Source organism: Lissotriton vulgaris, chromosome 3_1 (assembly GCF_964263255.1).
Source record: "Lissotriton vulgaris chromosome 3_1, aLisVul1.2, whole genome shotgun sequence".
Classification (NCBI taxonomy): Eukaryota; Metazoa; Chordata; class Amphibia; order Caudata; family Salamandridae; genus Lissotriton; species Lissotriton vulgaris.
The window spans coordinates 882,939,954-882,965,890 of NC_141689.1; positions in this window are offsets into that span (position 1 = coordinate 882,939,954).

Genomic DNA, 25,937 nt, shown 5'->3' on the forward strand with positions numbered 1-25,937 from the left:
AAAAACCAGGCAAGGAATACACAACCTAGCAGAGGTAGCCTTGGATAGTTAGGCAAGAAAATACCTACTTCCTAAAAGTGGTATTTTCTAACACAGAATGTTAAAACGAACTTCACTAAAAGATGTATTTTATCATTCTGAGTTCAGGCATACTAAACTCGAATTTCTACCTAGTTCCCTGAGTCAGTTAGGATTATAAGATGTTATAATCAAACTGCCCATTCTGGCCTATGGGGAACAGTTAGCCTTGCAATAGTGAATACGAAAATGGCTGTAATTATTATTATTATTATAAAGGCTTTTATAGTGCGCTCTATTACTAAAGAATAGTATCCTGGCGCGAGAAGGTACAAGCGAAGCAAAAGGGTTCTTGGAAAGGCAGAAGGGAGGTGGATTACAGAGTGATGTTAAACAGATAGGTTTTCAGTCCTTTTTTAAAAGCCGTGATAGTAGAAGCTGTCTTGATGTGGAGGGGGAGGGCATTCCAGGCTTTCGCAGCTCTAACCGCGATGGATTGGCCGCCTAGTCTACAGTACTTAAATTTAGGCACGGACATTTGGCATAGATTGGCAGACCGGAGGAATCGGTTAGGGACATAGAGGGTAAACCTTTTCCTCAGGTAGGCCGGGCCAATTTGATGGACAGCACGGTAGGAGAGGACAAGAGTTTTAAACATGATCCTATGGGCACTAATTCACTATCAGGACAGGCCACACACATCAGGGCATGTCCTACCTTTTACATACAATGCACCCTGTCCTTGGGCTTACCTTAGGGATGACTAATATATAGAAAAGGGAAGGTTCAGGGACTGGCAAGTGGGTGCACCTGCCCAGTGAACATGGCAGTACCAGACTGCACACAGGCTCTGCAATGGCAGGCCTGAGACACACTTTAAAAGCTACTTCTTTGGGTGGCACAACCAGTGCTGCAAGCCCACCAGCAGCATTTGATTTACAGGCCCTGGGCACACATGGTGCACTGTACTAGGATCTGACAAGTAAATAAAATGAATCAATCATGGAGTCACTAATCCAATACCATACTTTACAATAGGGAGCACTTGCACTGTGGCACGGAATAGCAGTGGCACAGTGCCCAAAGTATCTAGACCAGCAGAAACACAGCAAAAATACAGAAGGCAACAGCAAAAAAATGGAAAGGGAGACCCACACCAATGGTGCCAGGTCTAATTTGTGTCCCCTCTAGCTGAAATGGGGGGAGAACTACCCACCCCTTGGGAGTTCTCTTCACTAAGGCGGAAAGATCTGGACAGACCATCAGCATTGGCGTGTAGTGTACCAGGGCGGTGTTCCACCAGGAAGTCCATCCCTTGTAGGGAAATCGACCACCTCAACAGCTTTGGATTCTCACCCCTTATCTGCATCAACTATTTGATGGGCTTGTGCTCTGTCTGAACCTGGAAGTGAGTCCCAAACAAGTATGGTCTCACCTCTTCAGTGCCCAGACCACAGCAAATGCCTCGCGTTCAATTTCACGCCACCTTTGTTCCAGTGGAAGTAACCTCCTACTGATGAAGGCTACAGGTTGATCTATGCCCTCTTCATTCATCTGTGAAAGAACAGCCCCACACCATGCTCTGAAGCACATGTCAAAACAATAAACTCTTTTGAGAAGTTGGGCACCAGGAGCATGGGTGCTGTGCACTTGGCAGTCTTCAGGGCATCAATAGTTTTCTGACAGGTGTCAGTCCAATTCACTTTCTTGGGCTGCTTCCTAGAAGTCAGCTCTGTCAAGGGTGCAACAATGCTGCCATACCCCTTCACAAACCTCCTGTAATACCCTGTGAGTCCTCAAAGGCTTTCAGTTCTGTCTACTACTAAACTGAGAAAAATCCTAATTTTAAGACTTTCGGTATTCACAGAAGGCATTTAGGAGTCCAAAAGTTAGGAGTCCTAAATTTACTACTACTAAATTGAGAAAAATCCTAATTTTAAGAATTTCGGTATTCACAGAAGGCATTTAGGAGTCCTAAAGTTAGGAGTCCTAACTTTACTACTACTAAATTGAGAAAAATCCTAACTTTAAGACTTTTGGTATTCACAGAAGGCATTTAGGAGTCCTAAAGTTAGGAGTCCTAACTTCTGTGAATACCGAAATGAGTAAGTGCCTTCTATGAATACCAAAATGAGTAAGTGCCTTCTGTGAATACCCAAAGGGTAGTTTAGGATTTTGCCTTAAGTTAGTTCTGTGAATCGAGCCCCAAGCCAGGATAGTCTCAATCTTGGGCTGTAGGGGCGCCACCTGGCTGCTCCCAACCTGGTGCCCCAAGTACACCACAGAACCCTGCTCGATCTGGTACTTACTCTCCTTGATTGTGAGACCTGCTCTCCGCAGCACCATCAACACTTCCCAGAGGTGGCGCAGATGTTCTTCCCAACTGGAGCTGAACACTGCAATGTCATCCAGGTAGGGGGTACTGAAATCTTCCAGCCCAACCAGTGCCTATCTGGTGTGGAGAATGCTGACCTCTCTCTTGCCCCATCAGTTAAGGTGATCTGCCTGTACCCAGACGTTAGATCAAACATGCTGAGGTACCGGGCAGCCGCTAGCCAATCAATGAGCTCATCAGCTCTGGGGATGGGGGTGCGCGTCAGTCCTGGTGACTGAATTAAGCCCTCGGTCGTCCACATAGAACTGGAGTTCTGGTGTGGCACCCGGTGCGGCAGCCTTTGGGACCAAGACCACTAGGCTGGCCCAAGAACTGTTAGAGGACTCAATCCCCCCTAATGCAAGCATCCTGGAGTTCCTAATCCTTGATGCAAGCTCTCACTCTGTCAGTAACTCTGTAAGTTTTGTGCTTAACAGGAGGACTGTCTCCAGGGCCTAAATCATGGACACACCAATCAGTGACACTGGGAATCAGGGAAAACAAATCAGAAAACTGTACAACAACTGGCGACAGTCATTCTGCTGCTCAGGGGTCAGGGTGGAAGAGAGGTTAACACCATCCACTGACCCATCTTGCTCTGTTCCAGACAGAAGGTCAGGAAGAGGCTCAGACTCCTCCTCCATTCCAGCATCTGTTGCTAGGAGCATGCCCATTTCGGACCTCTCTAAGAGGGGCTTCAGGCAGTTGACAAACAGGACCCGCAAAGGGTTCCTTGGAGACCGCAAGTCCACCAAATAGGTAACAGGACTCTTGCGCTCCACCAACTCAATTGGTACGGCCCACTTATCCTGGAACACACAGGGCTCCACTGGGGCCATGACACACACTTTCCCATGAGCCTGAAACTTAGCCAGAGAGGCATTCTGGTCGTACCACTGTTTCATCTCCTGGCTGGCTTCCAGATTTGCTTCAGCGAGTTGTCTGACTCAACTAGTTTGGTTCCTGAAGGCCAGCATGTAGCTATATACATCCTGGGGAGGTTTCCTGGGAGATTGTACCCAGCCTTCCTTGACCAAACTCAAAGGTCCTCTTGCAGGGTGACCATAGAGCAGTTCAAAGGGGCTGAACCCTAAGGACTTCTGTGGCACCTCTCTTTAAGCAAAGAGAAGGCATGGCAAGAGGACGTCTCACTTACACCTCAGGGGTTCCTCAAGACCCATAATCGTGTCTTTGAGGGTCCAGTTGAATCTCTCACAAGGCCATTACCTTGAGGGTGGTAAGGAGTGGCGAACTTATAAGTTATCCCATACTCCTGCCCCAGGGACTTTATATACTTACAAATTAAGTGTGTTTCACGGTCTGATACCACCTCTCTGGGGAACCCCAAATGGGAGAAAATCCCCATCAGTGCACGTCCCCCCAGGGGGGCCTACACTGTCTTGAATGGGATAACTTCCGGATACCGGATGGGATGGTCCACGAAGACCAGGATGAACCTGTTGCTCATGGCTGTCTTTGAATCCAGAGGCCCCACAATGTAAATGCTCACCCTCTCAAAGGGGGTGCTGACCATAGGGAATGGCTGGAGAGGAGCCTTCGGCTTCCTCCCACTCTTTCGACTTGCCTGGCAAGTCTGACAGGTCGTGCAATGAGTATCTGAACTCTTGCGCATTTGAAGCCAATAAAAGTGGGTGACCAGTCTTTCAAAGGTTTTGTCCTGCCCCAAATGTCCTGCTAAAGACACATCATGAACCAGCCCCAGTAGGAAGGCTCCGAAGCGCTGGGGTACTACCAGCACACGGGCTGACCCAGGCTCAGCAACCTTAGGCTCACTATACAGGAGACCATTCTCCCAGTAGATCTAATGTGATCCAGACTGATCACCTGCTACCTGGTTTCGCAACCTGCTGCCGCAAACCCACAAGAGAAGGGCACTTTTTCTGCTCCTTGCAGAACTCTTCCCTGGAGAGTTTTCCTTCCTGCTGCCAATGGGTCAGCTCGGGCAGATCCTCCAGTTCAACTACATGTTCCCCTGTAGGTTCCAGGTCTTCCCCCTTAAGGTCAATTATTTCAATCTGATGTGTGTCTCAATGGGATGTTCTTCCCTGAGATAGGGTGTGTCAGGTTGTTGCCCATGATAACATTATTGCAATGTATGCAGTTGAAACACTTGGTGGTACCCTTATAAGCGTCTAGTTCAGAACTTTTATTTGGTTTACCTAGAAGTTCTCGTAAGTTCTTGCCTCTTATGTAGGCATGTAATGGTTTTCCCCTAAATAGATTGTTAAAATCAGGTTCATTCTCAAGAAGTTCCCACTCGTTGTTAATTATTCACTTGATAGCTCTTGAACATGTTAAGTATTTAGAGATAAACACTATTGAATCTTTTTTAGAAGTGCTGGATTTAGTGAGTAATGCCATCCTGTCTTTCTTGGTCACCCTGGTAATACAATCCTGTAGTATCTTTTCCGGGTAACCCCTTTCAATGTATCTCTGTTTGTGTTCTGTAATGTTTTGTGTTGCCACTGTTTGATCTGAACATATCCGCTTGATTCTGAGAAATTGTGAGAAGGGTAAGTTATAAATAAGTCTCCTAGGATGAAAACTTGAGAATAATAGTGAGTTATTTCTGTCAGTAGGTTTTGTGCAAACCTGTGTTTGGAGGACTTGTCCTGTTGGTTGGCTTTACTGTAAGAACAACAGAGGTTCCTAACCTACCCCTATTGGGAGCACCTATCCCTCTTGTGAGCAAAAGTAACCAGGTTGTCGGAGTTTCAAATAAAAAGTTGTCCACTTCAACTTCTTAAGCAGTTCCTGTTAAAATAGGGTCTATTTGAGCTTCGAAAATGATTTGTGATGTGTGATTCAAGTTCAGTTAATCTACTTGGACGTGACTTTTTGTGCAAACCGAATTGTTCCATTAATTGCATTCCAAACAGTATTGGACTTCATACCAATGATGAGGATGTTTTTGAACTAGCCAGACAGAGATCTGACATAGGAATGTACTCTCTCTTGACGAGAGATGACTTGCCCATTGAATTGAGAGACACTGTTTTACCCAAAGTCTGGGACTGACCCGAGGGCAGAGTGAAGTAGTGTGGCTCACTGGTTAGAGGCGGCAGACCCGAGGGCAGAGGACGGCCCGGGACCAGGGTTCGATTCCCGACGCGGCAGGTTTCTGGACCAGGGTCAGCGGACTCGATAATTCTCTCGCCTCGGTGCCCACTCTGATTAGCGATCACACTCGGCAACTCTGGGCATTAGCTTGCCTCATCTTCACTAACGGCCCCACCAGACCGCCGGGGATGCCTGGTCTATCCCTGGAGATACCCACTAAGGGACCATCTCTCAGGGAAGCCAGGAAGGGTTTCGCAGCGGTCGAAGCGCGGAGATACTCCTCCGGGAGTCGATCCTAGCGCTATATAAACTTGCAATTAATTAATAGCGCTATATATGGGTAAAGATATCTAACTAATCAAAGGGGTTGAACTAGTCCGAATCACTGTCAAACCAAATGCAGAGTTTCCTGGAATCCCACAATGCAATTTGACTCTAGATACTATTGCTGGTGTTATTCCTGTGATCAGCTCAATGAGCAGGAATCCTAAAGGAGATAATGGGGAGTCCATGTAACTCCCTTGTGCAGAATTTACGAAAAGTGAATGTTATTGTAGCCCCTTGTTGTACTGTTGTACCGAATCCAGCTGTGAAATTGTTTCCCATTGCATGAGAGGTCGAATGGTTTTCAGTCATTGACTTGTGCCAGGCCTTTTTTCCTATCCGCTTGCATGCGGATAGTTAGTTCCTTTTTGCTTTCCGGTTCGGCAATCATGTTTTGGCATGGTGCCAAGACACACAAGGGTATAAGGAAAGCCCTTTAATATTGAATTACATTCTCAAAAATAATCTTCAGTCTTTAGTAATGCCAAATCATTCAGTGCTAGTACAGTATATTGATGACCTGCTGGTGGCGACAAATACTTAGGAAGCTTGCAAGATTGATAATATTGCCCTTTTGAATCATTTGGCCAAAAATAGACATAAAGTATCTCCAACTAAGGTGCAGTTTTGCCAAACTGATGTCCTGTACTTAGGAAACCCCCATTGAAAAAGGAACTAGGAAAGTGTCACAAGTAAGAATCTCTACAATTCTTAACATGAGTCCGCCAAGGGAGCAACGCAAACCATTCATTGAATTCATCCTCATACTCAGGAGGATTTACCAATTTGCACCAACGACCATAACAGCAATTGAAATAACATAAGTACACAGGAGTGCTACGGTCCTTCCCCGTATGGATCCAATATATGTACTTTGAACTGACATGGGTGGGACAATATAAAGGAAGAGCCTTGGGGTGTACATTGAATTGAGATGGGTGGCCCAACAGAGAGAGAGTGCAGCCTTTGATCTGACACAGGCAGCACACAAAGATTTAGAAGATTACTTTTTTAGGGTCTTTCTGAAGACTAGCTGTGTTTACTTGTAAGAGATTCTGGGAAATGGACAGCCAATTCCCTGAGAGTCAAAGTCTAAAAGGAGGTTCTTTTTATTCTGTGGTCTCACAGTAGTATCTGGTTCCTGGTGTTTCAAGTACAAGAGGCCATACTTGTTAGAAGGGTTGCTCATGAATTCTCTAGCCCCCGAACCTGGCAGCATCAATTTCCCCAAAATTCGAGGCCAGAAAGTAAAACTGAAGGGGGAGGGGATAACAAGTAACAATGATATCACAGATAGAGTACCAAATATGCGGAGTAAAATTCTGCCAGAAATTGTATGGATCAGTAACTTAATTTAAAATGTTCAAGTGAGTGTCAGGATTGGCTGCAGCGCAAGTAATAAAAACGCCACTAACCTTCTTCTTGTGCCCAGCGGAGACGATGTCAGATGCTATATCCTTTAATCCCTTCCTACACGACCCCCAGCAGGGAATTATAATTACCCTGCCCGACTTCGTGCCCAGAGGGGAAAAAAGGAGAGAAGAAACGTAGGAGGAGAATGTAGTTGTGGCCGTACTTCTCTTCTGGACTCTCAAGGGCGTGGGGACTCTGTGTGATGGTTCTGTGACACCTTCAAGGCTATTTGGAGGGTGATAAAACATACAATTACCCTTAAGCTCTAATAAACTCCTCACCCTCCATGAAACTAGTTCTATGCCCCCACTCACCACAGATTCTCCTAGTAAAGCTTCAAAGAAATGTGAGCTCCCAGTTCCCATCAATTTAAAGAGTGCAATGGCGAATACGGTTAGTCCCAAGGAAATTTGCAGGGGGCTAACACTGCTATATATTTAAACAAACAAAAAGAGCTTCATAAAGAATCAAAATAAAACGTTTCTTCTTCTCCTGACGTTGTTTGTGACACAACCCGGGACTTAATTAGCCACCAAGAATTCTTCTGTCTTTCGTGAGGAGTAGGCAATCTTGCTACTTCAAGTCTACTTCGAAAGTACACATCAAAAACAAAAGGACTGAATAAGGAATTTCCTCTCGGCGCAGCCGCACCGATTCCCTTTTCCTCAAAATGATCCTCACTAGACTATCAGCTTTTACACTGAACGCATCTGACTCCCAGACGCGTACAACATAAAACGCATTTATTTACTCACGTGTTGCCCAGCGCGTCTCCGCGCTCGAACAATCGCCGCGGCTATTCTGTCTGGCGAGACTCGAACAAGAGTTCAGAAAACAAGTTCAAGTTGCAAAGGAGGCGAGCCCGCGCTCCTTTTCTTCACACACCAAAGTTCTACACGATTTCTCTCCGGTCCTCCACTAGTCCCGATAACAAAGTTCTTCTCCTCAAGCTTGATTTCTTCACGCTGGAATCCGGCGGGGAACACCATCCGCCATTCCTCTCTGACACACAGGATAAATTGACAAGCACCTTACTCAGGGACGGGAGGGGCTTAGTACTCACGAGCCTACCCCAAGGCAGTCTGGGAGTTGTAGTTCGATACAACCTTCCCGTTTTCTCAGCATAACGGGTATGCAGTCCCCTCGTCCTCGTAATTGCTACAGTGAGACAGGCAAAGAAAAGTACTAAGTGGAAAAGATGAAGCAGAGAACCAGATTGGATAATACATTTCTGAGAAGCTGGCAGTAAGCAGGCTGACGACCCAACAGTCTTTATCTGCTGTTAAACCCTATGGTTCTAAATTTAACTGCCAGAACTACTGAGATTGAGATTAAACAGTGCTGTACTCTCCTAACCGGAGACCCATGTCTGTAGCTATCACTACCCCATTGTGCTTTGAATATCGTCTATCTTGGATTGTGTGATCATTGTACCAATAGTGTCCAACAGAACCTAATCCATTTGCCACTTCACTTAGCATGGTCTTCCCTCATGTAAGGATCTCTCAAATGCCAGGCAACTTACCATGACCTTGAATGACTTGTTGGAGGCACAACGCAACATATGAATGTGGGATGGCCTCCATCTCAAAAAGACCCAGGATGTTCCTAAGTACCACGTTGGGAAGCCAGCGAGCAAGCTCCACCATCACTCTGCAGCCGACTTTCTCCACGTCTGTGAACTCCGACAGCTGTTCAAGATGATGGGAGATCAGTTAGCAATGAAGACCGACTACTTTAAAAAAAACAATCCCTAGTATCAAACCGGCCGACCAAAATCTTTAATTCTGTAGAATGTAATATCTAAACTTGAGGCTGGGAACATAGCTGTTGTCAAATACTAAGGGGGACATTTTCAAACCTTTTGTGCTGATTTAGCGCCACAAAAGTGGCGCTAACCAGCGTGAATACTTATTTTTTCTATTTTCTTTCCAGCGCAAAACTTGATTTGTGCTGGAAAGCACCCTATAAGTAGCGCAAAGAAGCATAAAGCACTGCTTTGCGTTACATTGCACCGAGGGGGCATTACATGGGTTCCCATGCAACCACTCAAGCCTTTTGATGCAAAACCATATTTGTTTTTGTGTTGTCTGTGCCTGTGCACCAAACAGGATCTGTGCGGGACCTGTGGAGCATCAAAGACAATTGAAGACAATCTCCCATGGAGTGAAGGAGTTACTCCCCTGCATCTGCAGGCACCACATCATGAAGTACCGGTCTGCTGCTCCTGAGCTCCTACGGACCCTGAAGATCCCAGCTACACAGGATGTGGGTTTCTACGTCCCTCGAGGCCCAAACTGACCTCTAACCAAGTTTGAGGTCAGAATCTCCTGTGGGGGCTGTAATACTTGAACCCTGTGCACCGTTTACTTTTGCAAGTGCATGTGATTGTTGAGCATTCCCAAACAAGTGCATTGGCCAATTGATAGCCCCAACCTCTGGCACCATTTCATACCAAGATCTTTGTCCTCCTCGTACTAGTGCTCCGTGGGCTGGTATTTTGTGAAATCGTTCGAGGTCCTCTTGCGACTCCCGTGCCTCCGGCCTGTGGGTCTACTTGAGGCTCAACTTTACTTTACTTGAGCTTCCCTGGTTGCTCCGGGCTTTTTCCGACTCCCCTGTGCTTGTTGAGTCTCCTGGGCCTTGCTGGTCCTCCTCGCACACATCTTTGGCCTCTTGCGTGGGTTGCCGTTGCCAAGGATTTTTGGTGCTCCTGCTGGACACCAACCCCATAGCACTCAACATCCTTCGTGGATTAGCTCGTATCCGGCTTCTGGTCGTCCTTGACATCTCCTAGTCCCCGCAGCTGCAGAGTCAAGAACTCCATCAACCAACCTGAAGCACCCAACATCAGTGTGCATTCGTCTACCGAGCCCCTGGTCACTCCCCAGTGATCCAGACTCTGTGCCCTCTGCTTTCAGGTACTCCTCGACCACAATCCACGTTTGGATTCTAACGGACACTTTTCTTCCTTCCAGCAACTGCGCTTCTTCGAAGCTCTCCATTGGGTTCGACGGCGGTTTCCAACACCACTTCAGACCTATGCACCCGGCTCCCCTGGGATAGGTAACTCTGGTATTTCAGTATCCACAGATGGGTTCGCTCTCCAACCTTCCATCTTCCAAGTGGCATCTTCGAAGTCCACTGGGAAGGGTCCTTAAACTCTAAATCTTCAACAGAGACTTTCCCATAGAATTTTACGGAGCACGTGTTTCTGTTCCCACACTGCAACTGTCCTCCGTGAGGTCCCTACTTACTCTCCTTGGGTGGTTCCTTGGAGTCCAGCTATTCTACATCCTCTAGACACTGTCTTGACTTGAGTCGTGGTACTTATACCAGTCGATTAGTATAGCGTTTGGTCCCCCTCTGGGCCCACTGGGTATTATTGCTACTTACTGTCATTTCTGTGCGTAAGTATTATGTGCTTTGTGATTATCTCCATGTAGGAGATATTGTGTTGTATTAGAGAGTGTTATATTAGTAAATACATAATTTTATAACTACTGTGCAGTGGCGGATGCTCTATTAGAGCATTGGAGAGCTGCCCCACTGCTTTCTCACAGCCCGAGAAGCAGAAAGTAAAATGGTATTTTAAATAACATTTATTTTCTGCTTCTTCAGCAGAGGTCGCACGGTACCCGGTCACCGGTGGTCAGGTACAGTTTTTTTTTTGTTTTAGCCTCCCCTTTCCCCGTATTGCGAGCTGCGACAGTGCCTGATTGTAAACATTAATCGCAGCAAGGACTGTTACAGTTCTGCCAGACATCAAGAGGGGAGGCTTTGAATATTTTATCCTGAAAGTCTCCGGGAGACTCCCATGAACTGGGGTTGGGCTATCAATTTGTAAAATATCTTTAAAAGGGAACAGGAGAAACAGCTGGAGGGGACTCTCATAGGTGTGGGAAACTATTCTGTCTGTTCCATTGTGTGCACCTTTGAATTAAAGATGCTTCGATATTGCAGAGGGACTTTGGCACATCCTCCTAGGGCTATCTCGAACTGGTTAAGGGTTTGCTAAGAACCGCACAATTTTTGCTGAAGTGGCCATCTTAAAATACTGATTTGCAGACCACAATTTTAATATTTTAAATTAAAAAAATAAATTTCATAAGATAACCAAAGACCAGACTATGCCAGTCCAGACGTTATGAACCAGAACCTCAGAAGTGCAGGTAACATTGAGAAATCAGAACCAGAGCCTGGAGTCAGGATCGCTGCCAGCAGGGACAGGACGGCCCACATGCTCCTCGAAGGATGGAATACTCAAGAGTCAAAGCACTTAGCCCGTGCAAACGGTAAGCAAACACTATAAAAATACCGACACAGTGCTCCGCCGATGAAGCAGAGGGAGCTGGCAGCATCTAGTAAGGGATGTAGACAACACTGAAACCTAGCCCTGGCCCCTGGGTCCGGACACTTCACACTGCACACTGCAGAAAGCGTGTAGCTGTGTCCATTTCATAAGATAACCAAAGACCAGACTAGGCCAGTCCAGACGTTATGAACCAGAACCTCAGAAGTGCAGGAAACATTGAGAAATCAGAACCAGAGCCTGGAGTCAGGATCGCTGCCAGCAGGGAAAGGACGGCCCACATGCTCCTCGAAGGGTGGAATACTCAAGAGTCAAAGCACTTGGCCCGTGCAAACGGTAAGCAAACACTATAAAAATACCGATACAGTGCTCCGCCGATGAAGCAGAGGGAGCTGGCAGCATCTAGTAAGGGATGTAGACAACACTGAAACCTAGCCCTGGCCCCTGGGTCCAGACACTTCACACTGCACACTGCAGAAAGCTTGTAGCTGTGTCCATTTCTAGTGCACACACATTCTTAGTGTGGGTGGTGGGGCAGAGGCGCCTCCTGGGAACAGACATTGCTGCTGGTGAACTGGATAAATCCCTGTACATGAAAAAGGGTGCACTACAAACATGTCCAGGGGAAAAAGTGCACAGAACAGATGGTGCACTGCAGATACGCCCAGGGGAGACAGTGCCCAGAACAGAAGGTGCATTGCAGACATGTCCAGGGGAAACATTGCCAGAGCAGAAGGTGCAGTCCCAACATGTCCAGGGGAAACAGTGCCCAGAACAGAAGGTGCACTGCAGCCACGTTCAGGGGAAACAGTGCCAAGAACAGATGGTGCACTGCAGACATGTCCAAAGGAAACAGTTGTGCACTGGAGACATGTCCAGAGGACTTTGTCAAAAAAGAGAAATTCCCTTTGGGCATATTAGCAAGGACAAAACAACATACTATACATCAATTCCTCAAACATAAACATATCAATCAGAGCAATGCAATAATTAACCAAATTCTGAAAAGACAAATAAATTCAATATGCACAGTTTATTATTGTAATTAAAATAGATTAAAAACATATTAAGAAAATATATAAAACAAGGGAAAACAGACAATATACATGGGAACAAATGATACACAGAAGTTCATCCAGTTAGTTGGTTGTCCACTGAACACGACGGGAGCTGCACGCGGGAGGCTTGACATTTATTTCCCTAAGAGGCAGCGTTTTTCTAAAGACTGAGAAGACTGAAGCAATCTCTCAAAGTCTTAGCGCGCCTGTCTGGAATTGAATTGTAGTATCAGTATTGAATCTTGAGAATCAGAACGGTTTACCGCGTGCAAGCAAGAGAAAAAGGATTTTAAGATTGAAATAAAGAGATATACATGTCCGCTCTGCAAAGAAGCAATATCGTGTATCCATAGATAGGACATTGAGAGAGAAAAATAGGATTTTCTGCGAAAAGGTCAATATAAACACCTCTAGCAGCTGGAAAAACGATTTTATCTGAGAGGAGGGAGGTATCTATCCCCTACCTAGAAGGCAGGCCTTCCATTAAAGTTATCTGGGGAAGACAGCTAATATTTTCCTGAGGAAGACGGCTGTATGATATTATGTCCGTCGAAACTCGTTGAAAATTGGGGGAGAAGTCCAACTTATATTGATTAAGGAGTATTCTGACTGGTGCTGAATATACCTTCTCTGTACCTCCCCATCTTTGAGCTTTAGGAACTAACTGGATGAACTTCTGTGTATCATTTGTTCCCATGTATATTGTCTGTTTTCCCTTGTTTTATATATTTTCTTAATATGTTTTTAATCTATTTTTAATTACAATAATAAACTGTGCATATTGAATTTATTTGTCTTTTCTGAATTTGGTTAATTATTGCATTGCTCTGATTGATATGTTTATGTTTGAGGAATTGATGTATAGTATGTTGTTTTGTCTTTGCTAATATGCCCAAAGGGAATTTCTCTTTTTTGACAAAGTCAATAGTCGGTACCCCATCCCTTTGGTAGAGGGTCCCTCTCTCTTTTATTAGAGACATGTCCAGAGGAAACAGTGCACAGAACAGATGGTGCACTGCGGACATGTCTAGAGTTTGAATAAATATTGACCTGTAGACATTTCCAGTGTTACACTGCACAGAAGAAATGATACACTGTAGATATTTCCAGTGTTTCACTGTAGAGAACAAATGGTGCACTGCAGACATTTTCAGTGTGGAACGGTATGGAGCAAATTGCTCACTGTCAACTTTTCCACCATTACAAAGCAAAACAAAACGGTGTACTGTAGACATTCCCAATGTTGCATAGCACAGAAAAAAAACGTGGAAGGTAAGCACTTCCAGCGCTACAAGGCACAGAAAAAATGGCGCACGTTATACATGTTTAGTGTTATACTGAAAAGAACAAATGATGCGCTGTAGATATATCGAGTGTTGCGCAGCACAGAACAAGTGGTGCTGTAAACCATGCTTAGTGCTAATTGCACCGAACAAATGGCGCACTGTAAACATTTCCAGTGCTTCACTGCACAGAACACACAGTGCGCTGTAGATATTTCCTGTGTTTCCGTGCACACACAGAACAAATGACACACTGTAAGTATATGTTGTGAGGTTGGTGGGGAGGCAGGGTGTGGTGCTCGGCATATAACGCAAAGGATCGATGGGTACTGTGTGTAGGCGTTCCGCGTGGTCGGTGGAGGGTCGAGGTCCATAACACTGTATGGGAGTGCTCTGGTGGAGTGGAAGAGGTGTTGTGACTGAAGTTCTGGGGGTACATGAAAGCTGATTGATAAGTGGGGCGTGCAGCACATGTACTTCGGGGTAGACTGTGTTGAGACCAAAATGCTTGCTCGCAATGCAGTTTTATGAGGGGAAGCAATGCAGGCGCTGACACTGTGTCGGGTGACCAGGCAGTGCTGTGTTCCAAATGGTGTGTATGGCAGCTGATACTTCTGATGTTTCTTTCGGTGTGAGCTGGAGCGAGAACAGTTGTACTCGGACGGAGCTAGGTGTGTAGTACGGAGGTGGATGGCAGAGCGCATAGTGTGAAGCTGGGCTTGTGTGGTGTAGGTACATGGAAGCTGGCTGTGCAATGCGTGTGGCTTTTAACCCTACTCATATGAAGTTCTGCCCATGATTTTGCAGGGAGGGCATGGAGTGATCGGTGTTTGTGCGTGGGGTGTACATGAAAGTGCACTTCTCAGCCTCCCCAGCATTTTCTTCCCATGGTGCACATGGGAGACGCTGGCCGCCCTCAGCAGCTGCTCTTAGTGAGGCGGCCCATGCCCAAAGTGCGCCGGCAGCTGTGCCTTGTGGAGGTGGTGACGGTCACTCCTCCCTGCAGAATAGGGAAGGGCAAGGGCCCCCTCCCTCTTATGCGGATGACAGACACCTGCTCATGAGAAGTGGTGTGCCTTGGATTCTCGGCCAAGACGCCCCCTGAACACGCGCCTTCAAGCATGCAGTTTGAAGAAAGTTTAGGCTCCAGTTACACAGGGTTATCACTTCATTGCCATGGCCCAGCTCAGCAGATGTATTCCCCAAACCTACCGTCTGCAGGGGAAGGTGTGCACCCTAAAGGTTTAATGAAGGTTCCTGTAGTGGACGCATTAACCTGCCACGCCCAGGCTGTTTTATGGCACAAAAAGCGGTTTCATTTCCCTGCCTGAGACAGTTTTGCCAGTCATTGTCTTTGTTAGAACAGATTCACAATTGCTTTATTAAACTTCCTGCTTTCTCAAATTTGCTTGAAAATGCACAAATTGCCCAATCTTTTTTCCAAATTTTCTTGGGGGCAAAACTCCCCGTACCATCCATAGGTGGTTCGGGCTCGCTCGCCTGCTGCGGTGCACTATGATAATTGTTTTATGACCCACACTTTCCAATGTCACCAGCCGCCCCTGCTACTGTGTTGTTTTCCTTTCATTTAACCAATACTTTAAGATTGCATTCTGGTTAAACAAGCTGCTTAACATTCCTTCCAGACTAACCCTGAGGGTTGCTCTCCACAGCTACTACTTGGATAGCTTTCAAAGGTTATCTTTGACCTCTTAAATCACCATAAGGGTTGTTTGGCCTGGTGCAAGGTGCCCACTTTAATTAGTGGACAGCATATACCAGGTCAACTTTTCATAGTAACCATAAAGGCAGATCCTACTTTCCTACACACAGAAAGGCTTTCTTATCCACTATCATATCCTCTGTCTTATCCCTATTAGGCGTGAGGGAGTTCGTGTTCATCCATGTCAAAATTCTGCTCAAGCCCATGTTCAGGAACAAAAAGTCATGGTTCTGTGCCGACGATAAAGAGAAAATAATCTGAGTATCTTCGGTATATAAAAAAAAAGGGTAAGTCGGGAGCTCTCCACTAAGACTGCCAATGGATGGACATAGATGTTAAATAGAAGGGGGCTCAAATCAGAGCCCTGTGGAACCCCTGAGGTCATGGCTTTTGGCTTAGAGTACACAATGGCCCGAAAGACCTGAAATATTTGGACTTTTAAGAAGGAGCCAAGTCATCCCAGTGCTGAATCGTCCAGACCCAATGCCTCCACTCTAGCCAACAAGATCGAATGGGATACTGTGTCAAAAGCAACACTCAAAACCAATAAAATTAGTGCGGCGGTGCTGCCACCACCCAGATGTTCTCTTAGATGCTCAGTGACACCCAAAAGGGCGGGCCGCCTGCTATGTTCAGCCCTAAAGCAGCATTGAGAGGGATGGACAACATTTTGGGCCTCAGCAAACAAGATGAGCTGGCTATTCACATTTGTATCCAATATTTTGGAAAAGGCTAGTAGCAGAGAGATGGGACGAAAGTTAGACCCTTCGCTCAATGAAAAGTTGAGAATGTCCTGTATCATACTTAGGTTTACGAGGTTGAGGGGGTAATGGGCCCATATTTTGGCTCTCCTGTGAATAAATGAGGATATTTACGAAAGTACTTGTCCTCAGCAACGGGAAACCCCTTCCCCATTTATTTTATGACCAAGAAGTGTGCCAGGACAAATCAAAATATTCATAGTTTATTAGGATTGAAATCCGTTTATTGGGTCCAGAGTAAGGTGTGAAGAGGACTCTTTACTTTCAGAGTATTATGAGAGCATATTCATAAACAGAGAATAAAGCAAAAAATGTTGGGGCACAGCCTACACGGGTTTCGCCCCCTATGATCGGCCTTTGAGCCATGGGACCTCATCAAGGCTGCCAAATAAAATATCATAATATACATATAAGATACATTTATACAGAGGGAAAGTTTTTCAGGGATGGGGAGAAATTAACATATACAACAAACCAAAAAAGTGAATAATAATACATAGTAAATAAGTGGAGAAACTCGTATAGTACCAGACATGGTGGTGGGAAGGAAAGAGAGTGAAATAGGCTCATTGGGAGAAAAAAAAGAGAAGAAAAAAAGGAGAGCATTAGGAAATTAAAATATAAAGAGGAAATTTCCTCCATCATCTTTCTAATGTTTTGCAGCGTTCCATTTCTGCTTTAGGTGCATTAATAAACCAAGAGGCTGGTGGGTGAATTCTGCCTACATGCTTAATAGTGAGTAGTTGGCAGAGTAGAATCGATGGCCTCAGTGAGCCAGTGAGAAAGAAAGCAACCTGGCTGCACTCCAATATGTGAGTTATTCAATGATAATCAAAATGAGAAATGTCATGAGTCTATTTTATCCGTTGCGTGCCACAAGGAAAAGGGTCCTGCAAACCCTTTGTCATAAATCCAGAAGAATACCAGACGTGAGTCAAAGTAGCCTTGTGCACAGCGTAGTCACTCGTGAGAGTGTAAATAAAGATACTTCAAAAGTTTTTTTAAGGTAGTTCATACAAATCTACACAAAATGTTGTGAAAATGATGCAATGCTGGAAGTAAACCAAATGAAGCGTAAGTTGTAGTTCATTATCATCATTGTATTGAAATCATGATGGAAAACTCATTGTGTCCAAAAATAATGTTGAAATTCACAAAATTCAGGACGAATTGCCACATTCTTCAATTTCCATGAAAAAACAAATCCCAATGCATTTCGGGCTTATGGCAAAAGCCCTTCATCAGGGGTTCTAGAAAGATAACCTACATAATGTTTTTAAACCTAAATTAGTTAGAATGTCAAGCATCATATGTATTCTCAAATCAGAAAATGAGGAAGATCATGCTAGCATGCTGAGAAAAGTTCCACTCAAAGCAAAACGAGACCAGTAATTCCCAATGCCAAAGCGAGACGTGGATACCAAATAGTGACATCAAAGTGAATGTAGTGCGAACCTAAATAAACATCGTGCCGTAATGTAAACAACGTGAACGTGAACCGACAAGACTGTGCAAGTTGACCAGTTGAAGTGAACGCGGCACTTTAAGACGTGAACATGCTTACCCGAGAAATAAAAGTAAAAAGCATGCTGGTGATTATGTGGACAAACGTAGTTACCGTGCAAAATAGTACATTTAAAACGTAGCGCGAGAACGCTTACTGACTAGCTCCAGTGTTCGAGGTTAAACCAAAACAGTCTTCGAACGCTATAAAAAATGCGGAAAGAAGGGAATTACGCTAGTGTAAAGAATGAAGCTCCGTAAAAAAGAAAAAAGTGCGCGTTTCTTACCGAAAGGTGAAGTTTCAGTGCACGTAGTGTCTATACCCGGTGCATTCGACGGAGTGAGTGTCGGCGTCAGCCCGGCGCCCAAAATATACGTCAGTGTGAGAGACAGAGATAGAAAGCGGACCGTCGTGGAAACATTAGTAATGTGATGATATAGAGCCCATGTTGTGCAAAAAGTGCCCGAAAAAGGTCCATCAAGGCAACTAGTCAAAGCATAGGGGATGAAGCAGCATAATACACATGTCTAATGACTTAAGACATGCCAACAACAAAATGCAACATATATACACAGTACAATAAAAAATGTAGAAATACATGTCAAGCACGCAAAAAGTACAAATTACAGGAAGCAAGCCAATTCAAATTTGTCATTAAGACCCAGGGGGGTCAGAGTCTGCATGAACCATATCCAGTAAGTCTCACGTTGAGATAGATGTTTGTTACAGTCTCTATCTGGGCGTAAATCCACAACTTCAAGAACCCCACATCTCAATTGTGCAATGTTATGTTTGGAATTACGCCAATGTTCTGCAATAGGGGAGCTGGTAGTTTGAGTTCTAATTCTACTTTTGTGTTCGTTAATCCTCACCCGTAGGGGTCTCTCAGTCTTGCCAATGTAGAAGAGGCCGCATGGGCACTTGATAAAATACACAAGATGATGACTGTTGCACGTTGCATTAAATCTGAGGTGAATCAGTTTCCCAGACCTGGGATGGTGGATACTATTGCCTTTAACCATGTTACTACAGTTAGAACAATTCATGCATGTTATCAAGCCTTTGTACCTGACCTGGGGAGTGGGTTGAGTGTTTAAGATTTCTTTCAAGTTTCTCGCTCTCTTGTAGGCGAACATAGGTGCTTCCTGAAATAAGTCTTTGAAATCAACTTCTGATTGTAAGAGCGACCATCTGTTAGTTATAATGTTTTTTAACTGAGATGATTGGGTAGAATATGTGGAAACGAATACTTCCCTCTTGGTGGTTGATGCCTTCATGTTTTTTTGTAAGAGCTGCTCCCTTTTGACTGTTCGACTTCTTGTGTCAGCTTCTTGGATGATTGAGGGGGGATATCCCCTCGCACTGTATTTCTCTTTAAATTTTTCAATCGTTTGCATGCCAGTAAGCTCGTCAGAGTGTATGCGTTTGATCCGTAAGAATTGACTATACGGTAGATGGCGTTTCAAGGACCATGGATGAAAGCTCTGGTATGCCAGAGCATTGTTCCTGTCGGTTTTTTTAGTGAAAAGTGAAGTGGATATTTTAGAGTCTTGAATCATGATTAACACATCCAGAAATGGAATACTCTTGGCTTCGATTTGGAAAGTGAATTGGATCCGTGGATGTATGTCATTGAGTTCTTGTATCCTGGTTTCAAGTGTGTTACGGGAACCTCGCCAAATGATGAAAATGTCATCTATGTACCTTTTGAAGAGTAATAGATGATCGGACCAGTCATTCCTAGATAAGATGTGCTCGGATTCGAATTTCATCATGAAAATGTTGGCGTAGCTAGGAGCACCCGGAAAACCCATACTGGTGCCATTGGATTGCAAGAAAAAATCATTCTTCCATTGGAAGTAACTGTGAAATAGGCAGAATTGCAGAATCTCAAGTAGGAACACTCTGTTTGCTCTAAGTTCGTCAATTTGCAGCAGTGCCCATTCTATGGCCTCAATGCCTTCAGAATGAGGGATGGAGGTATACAAAGCGACCACATCAACAGTACTTAACCAGATTTCTTCTCCAGGTGGAATGTTGATGGAAGAAAGAATGTTGAGTAAGTGTGTTGTATCTTGCACATAGGTATCACTTGATTTGACAATCGGTTGCAAAAAAGTATCCAAATACCTTCCCAAAGAATCATGTATAGAATCACAACCCGAGACAATTGGTCTCAAGGGTGGGTCTTTTAAAGATTTGTGTATCTTCGGGAGCATGTATAGACGAGGTCTACGTGGGAACCTCTTGGAGAGATAGTCTTTCGTTTTTTGCATGATCCATTTCATTTCCAAAGCCTTGTTCAAAATGTTATTGAGTACTCTCAAAAATTCATTAGTTGGATCCGCAGAGAGGGGAATGTATGTGGATGTGTCAGATAACATCATTTCAATTTTCTCTTCATAGTGCGTCTTATCCATGATCACAAGCGCGCCACCTTTGTCAGCCTGCGTGAAATGAAGATCAGTGTTGTTCTTAAGTGAGCGTAATGCATCTTTTTCTCTCTTGGATAAGTTGAATTTAGAACAAGTGGAAGGCGGTAACTTAGCAATATCTTGTTTGGCGAGAGTCTCAAAAAGATCGATGGTTTTGTGGGAGATCGGTGATACAAACATACTCTTGGGTTTGAATTCAAGAAGTTCCGAGGTGTCAAGTGTGGCTCCAGAAGATTCAATAGTAGAAAAAAAGTACTTTAGTCTTAATTTCCTCGTGAATTTGAAGAGTTCTACCTGAATTTTTGGAATTTCAACATTATTTTTGGACACAATGAGTTTTCCATCATGATTTCAATACAATGATGATAATGAACTACAACTTACGCTTCATTTGGTTTACTTCCAGCATTGCATCATTTTCACAACATTTTGTGTAGATTTGTATGAACTACCTTAAAAAAACTTTTGAAGTATCTTTATTTACACTCTCACGAGTGACTACGCTGTGCACAAGGCTACTTTGACTCACGTCTGGTATTCTTCTGGCTCAGTGAGCCAGTGACATATTGAATCTTGGTCTAAATCAATCTGTTGTTGTAGAGTAGGCTTAGTATAAAGCAGTTGCTCATTCAGTGCAGCAACATTGAGTTTAGGACAATTTCTGCATTCTGATTGCAATTTTAGACGCGCTGTGAGAAGGAAAGAAAGGGCCTCGACCGTAAAAGGCACAGCAAAGTGGTCAGACCAGCAAAGTAGAAGGGGAGGCTCTGTCTTCAAGTCCTTCATATTTGAAAAAATAGGACAGAAAAGATGCCCAGTCACATGAGTGGGCCGTGAGTTAATAAGTGCCAAAATAAGTGCATTTAGATCCTCAATAAAATAATCACTTTGAGTGCTCTTTCAGTCATCTACATGAAGAATTAGATCCCCAAGTATCGTAAAATTAGCAGTTTGAAAATGTGGATAGCCATTAGATCAAGTAGAGAGCCGCATCATTTCCCAGGGTACCTTGGAAGGTGGTAAATCAGAGCTCTGGAGAACAAAAATGTAGGAGTGAAAGCAAGTGTAAAGACCAATGCTTCACAATCAGAGATCAAAAAAATTTCAATTTTACAGTGGCACTCCTTTTTAAAAATAACAGCAATGCCTCCACCTATCCAGTCGTGCCTATCTATCCTTACAATAGAAAAATTTGCAGGTAGTGCCATAATTATATCCGGCAAGGACCCAGCATGTAGCCAAGACTCGGTAAGAAATAGGGCATCAGGTCTGTGGTCGCTTAAGAAACCAAACAGGTGTTGTTAATGTTTGGACTGTGAGATGGCTTCTGTCTAAGGAACCATCACTGTGGGCGCTGCCATTCGCATCAATAGGTAAGAGATTATTCAATGAGTGTTGTAGAGTTTGACTACCAACATTATTTGCAAAGCAAGCATAATTGCAGCAAGTGCAGGCAAAAAAACGAATCCAGGGGTTGAATACCTGACATTTCGTTTTGCAAGTCGGCAAGTTTGACGACACATAACAGGTTTGACACACATAACAGGTTTGACGCACTATCAGGACTTGAGATGTGCGATTGACGGGGGGCTGGAGAGGGTATGGTTAATGAAGCCATAGTGGTCCCTGCCCCTGTGGCTCCTGTACCTCCTTCTGCTAACAATGGATATAAACCGGTAATGGGTACCCCTGACAAGGGGGATAAGGTCAGGCTGTTAAGTTGGAATATTGCCGGTTTACGGTCTAAGAGAGGAGACCCCAACTGGTTAAACTTTGTAAAGCAGTATGACATTGTCGCCATGCAGGAGACTTGGGATATGGAATGCTATTTTTGGTTGGATGGCTTTACTTAATTTTTTGTACCTGCTCTGCCCTCTCCAGCGGGACGGAATAGAGGGGGTCTTTTGATGTTGGTCTCGGTGAATGTAAAGGGTAAAATGATAAAGGTTGATTGCGCCACACATAATTTCCTTATTATAGAAGTAACCTTGGTTGATGGCTGCAAAATACTCTTTGTAAACTGTTACAACTCACCATATGGTTACCCTGGTAATGAGCATTTAGTGTGGCTAACAGATTTTTTAACTGCCTATAAGGAAAAGCAAACCACTTATTGTCATTTTATTTTGTTGGGTCATTTTAATGTACATTTGTGTTCTAATTGTGACCTAATCGATTCAGATGGCCCTGATAGTATTTCCCCCCCGCACTTTGAACATAGTCAGAAGGGGGAGGTTCTTGAAAATCTACTAGCTAGTAATGATTTGTATGAGGCAGAGTTTTATGACAAAAGTTCACGTGTAGCCACATACACTGGAAGGGACTGTGAATCGATAATTGATTACATTTTTCTTTCGTTATGTCTTCTTAAATATGTGATTTTATATAATGCTTTATCCATGCCATCGAGTGATCACAACCCCGTGGGGCTGGAGTTAGCAAATGGTTTTTCGCTCCTAAATTCTTCTGGTATTCCACAGGCTGCAATACCAGTTAAAGCCAATTATCAGGGGAGGAGGATCAAATGGGGACAGGTAGTTCCAGATGATTTTTTCCTTAAGATAACGTCAATGGCTGCAGAAGATTTAAATATTTGTGTCAATCCTCTCTCTAAGGGCGAGGAGGTTTTAACTTCTTTTGAAGGTATTTGTCGGTCAGTGGCCTTGAATTTAACAGCTAAAGGCCAGGGAGATAAAAATAGAACGGTAATGGGCTGGTTTGATAATAACTGTAGTAAAGCCCATAACCTCCTCAAAAAAGCACTCAATGCTCGCCCGAGGGATAAAGTTTTAGTGGTGCAACTGAGAAAGGATTATTCCAGGGCAATCCAAGCATGTAAAAATGAATTAAAGCGTGAAGCCTGGGCCGAGCTCATGGACAAAGCTACCCTAAAAAATAGTTGCCAAGTTTTGGTCATTTATTAATACCCCATTGTTCTCTCGTGACCAAAACGCGGTGCTGGAACTTAACATCCCCGAGGAAGACTGGCTTAGCCATTTTGAAAAAATCTATGGTAGTAACATGGAGCAGGAATCTTTTGAGGTCCCTGCGTCCGAACTCCCCTTGGCTCCAGTTAGATTTGATACAGTTGAAGTTATTAAAGCAGTCGAGGGTACCACGGGTCGAAAGGCCCCGGGCCCTGATGGGGTTCCTTCTGATATGTTCAAGGCAAACTCTTTGTATTGGGCGGATATTTTAACTAAAGTTTTTAATGCCTCAGCTACAGCGGGATTTCCTAAATCGATGGTCCAGAGCTACTATAATACCTGTGTTTAAAAAAGGCCAGAGGGGAGACCCAAGATGCTACAGGCCTATATCATTGTTGGACTCCTCTATTAAAATCTTGGGGAAGGTTGTCCTGGCTAGAATAACATCTTGGGCAAATGGGAATAAGATATTGACAGACGTACAATATGGCTTTAGAGCGGGGGGGAGCACGGAGGACCAATGCCTCAATCTTCACCTCATAATATCCAAGTACACGGGGGCAAAAAGGGGATCCATACTCCTAGGCTTTATGGACCTATCCATAGCCTTTGATCTAGTCAATAGATCAAGGCTGTGGATTATGCTTTTGAAAATGGGCCTTGACTGCTCATTAGTGCATTTCCTGGCGGAGTTACATAAAGATCTGAATGCCTCCATTAGGATGACAACAGAGGGGAAATGTACAGCGAGTTTTAGGTCCTGCAGAGGGGTGCGCCAAGGCTGTATTTTGGCCCCCATGTTATTCACGTTATACGTGAACTCATTGGAGGCTAACCTAACAGCTGTCACTCAGGATATTCCGTGCATGGGGGGTACGCCAATTCCGGTGCTCCTCTATGCCGATGACGCGGTGCTGATAGCCAGGACCCCGATTGCCCTGCAAAAGCTGCTTGATTCCTTTGGAACTTTTATGTCCAGTTTAGATTTGGTGATTAACAGTGGCAAATCCCATACAATGTCAGTGGGTTGTTCTAAAAGTAAAGATAAAACCTTTTTTTGTGGCAGTGAGGTTATCTCTAGCATAAAGGTTTTCACCTACTTGGGTGTAGTATTTGATCATAGGGGTACTTGGATACCACAGTTAACAACCAAAGCGAATGCGGTGAGAAGTTCTGCCTCCGCAGTTTTGGGGTTCGCTAAAAGACTAGGGGGGAAACCCACTGAGGCGATCCTGGCTATTTACAAAGCCAAGACAGTCTCCATTGCAAGATATGGGGCGGAAATTTGGGGGTTTGTAAGATCTGACCGCATCCAAACGGAGGAAAACAAATTTTTGCGGTCATTGCTGGGCTTACCTCAGTCTACAGCGACATACTCCATACACCTTGAGCTAGGTCTGGGATACATCACAGACAGGTTAAAACTAGCTCCGATCCTGTTATGGATTAAACTCTGGCTAAATCCAAACCTTAGTCTTAATCATAAGATCATAAAAGATTGTCTTAAACTAGATCACATGAGGGTTATTCAGTGGCTGTCACCTTGGCTGTGAAGCTAGGACGCCCTGAGATTTTTGCTAGACCAGAATCCCTGTGTAAAGCAGATCTAGTGTGGGTGAAGATTAACTTCACTAGGCTATGTGTTGCCGAGCGTGAAGCGGATGAGCTAGGTAAACCCTCAGTGAGGGCACACGTAATGGTAACCACATCTAATGAGTTGGCTCCCTATTTGTCAGTGGTAACAAATTTTTTCCATAGATGGTTACTGACAAAATTCCGTTTCAATCAAGTCCATATGGTTCTGTGGGATGTGAAAGGTTGGTGTAGGCTTGAGGATTCTACTCCATGTAAATGTGATGACCAGTCTGCCCAGGACACTGCGCACTTTTTGTTTTTTTGCCCCTGGTATTCCGAACCCCGGAATCGGTTTATAAAACCTATGCTGAAAGAGATGAGATTTTCGCAGTATAAGCCTGCATTGCTATTTCTGCAAATGATGGGAACCCCCGTAATTATGTACTGTATTGCCAGTTTTCTGGCTGCATCTGTAAGAATTAGGAGATCAAGATTGGATTCTTAATGCTGAAAGCTAACTATTCTGTAGCATGTATTTAAATAATGGATTGCTGGGCTCGAATTGAAATGAAATTGTGTAATTATCTTTTTAAAACAGGTTTTAATTGCCTTTATGACTGAAAATGTATAAATTGACTTTTTAAATATGTTTTAAATAGTTTTATAAATGTCTAGTATACTTTTATGATTTTAATTAATCGAATAAAGTGGTTTTGACTTGACTTGAAGTCGGCTGTAGTGATCTCAGAACACCTGGGAATTAGAATCTGATCTCTGGTTGCAAAGGACCAGAGTTCCAGGCACCTGGTCCCGGACGGGTGCTGGCGTGCGTAGACAGGCTTGCCAGTGGCGCATCAGCTGCGCGTCTGACCATCCAATTGTACCTTCTAGTCCCCCAGGTCTTTCCATCATCAAGAAGAACTGGGAGGACTGACATGGTGGTGGCATAGCTATCATTCACAAGAACAACATCACTGTGACAGAAACAGACTCCTCCTTCCCATCATTTGAATATCTCAACATTAGCATAACGTCTTAAGGCAATAAAGTAACAAAATGTCAGCTACTCTACCACCCTTCAGCGAACAACTGTCAAAATTGATACTTGTATAGCGCACTACTCACCCGCAAGGGTCTCAAGGCGCTTGT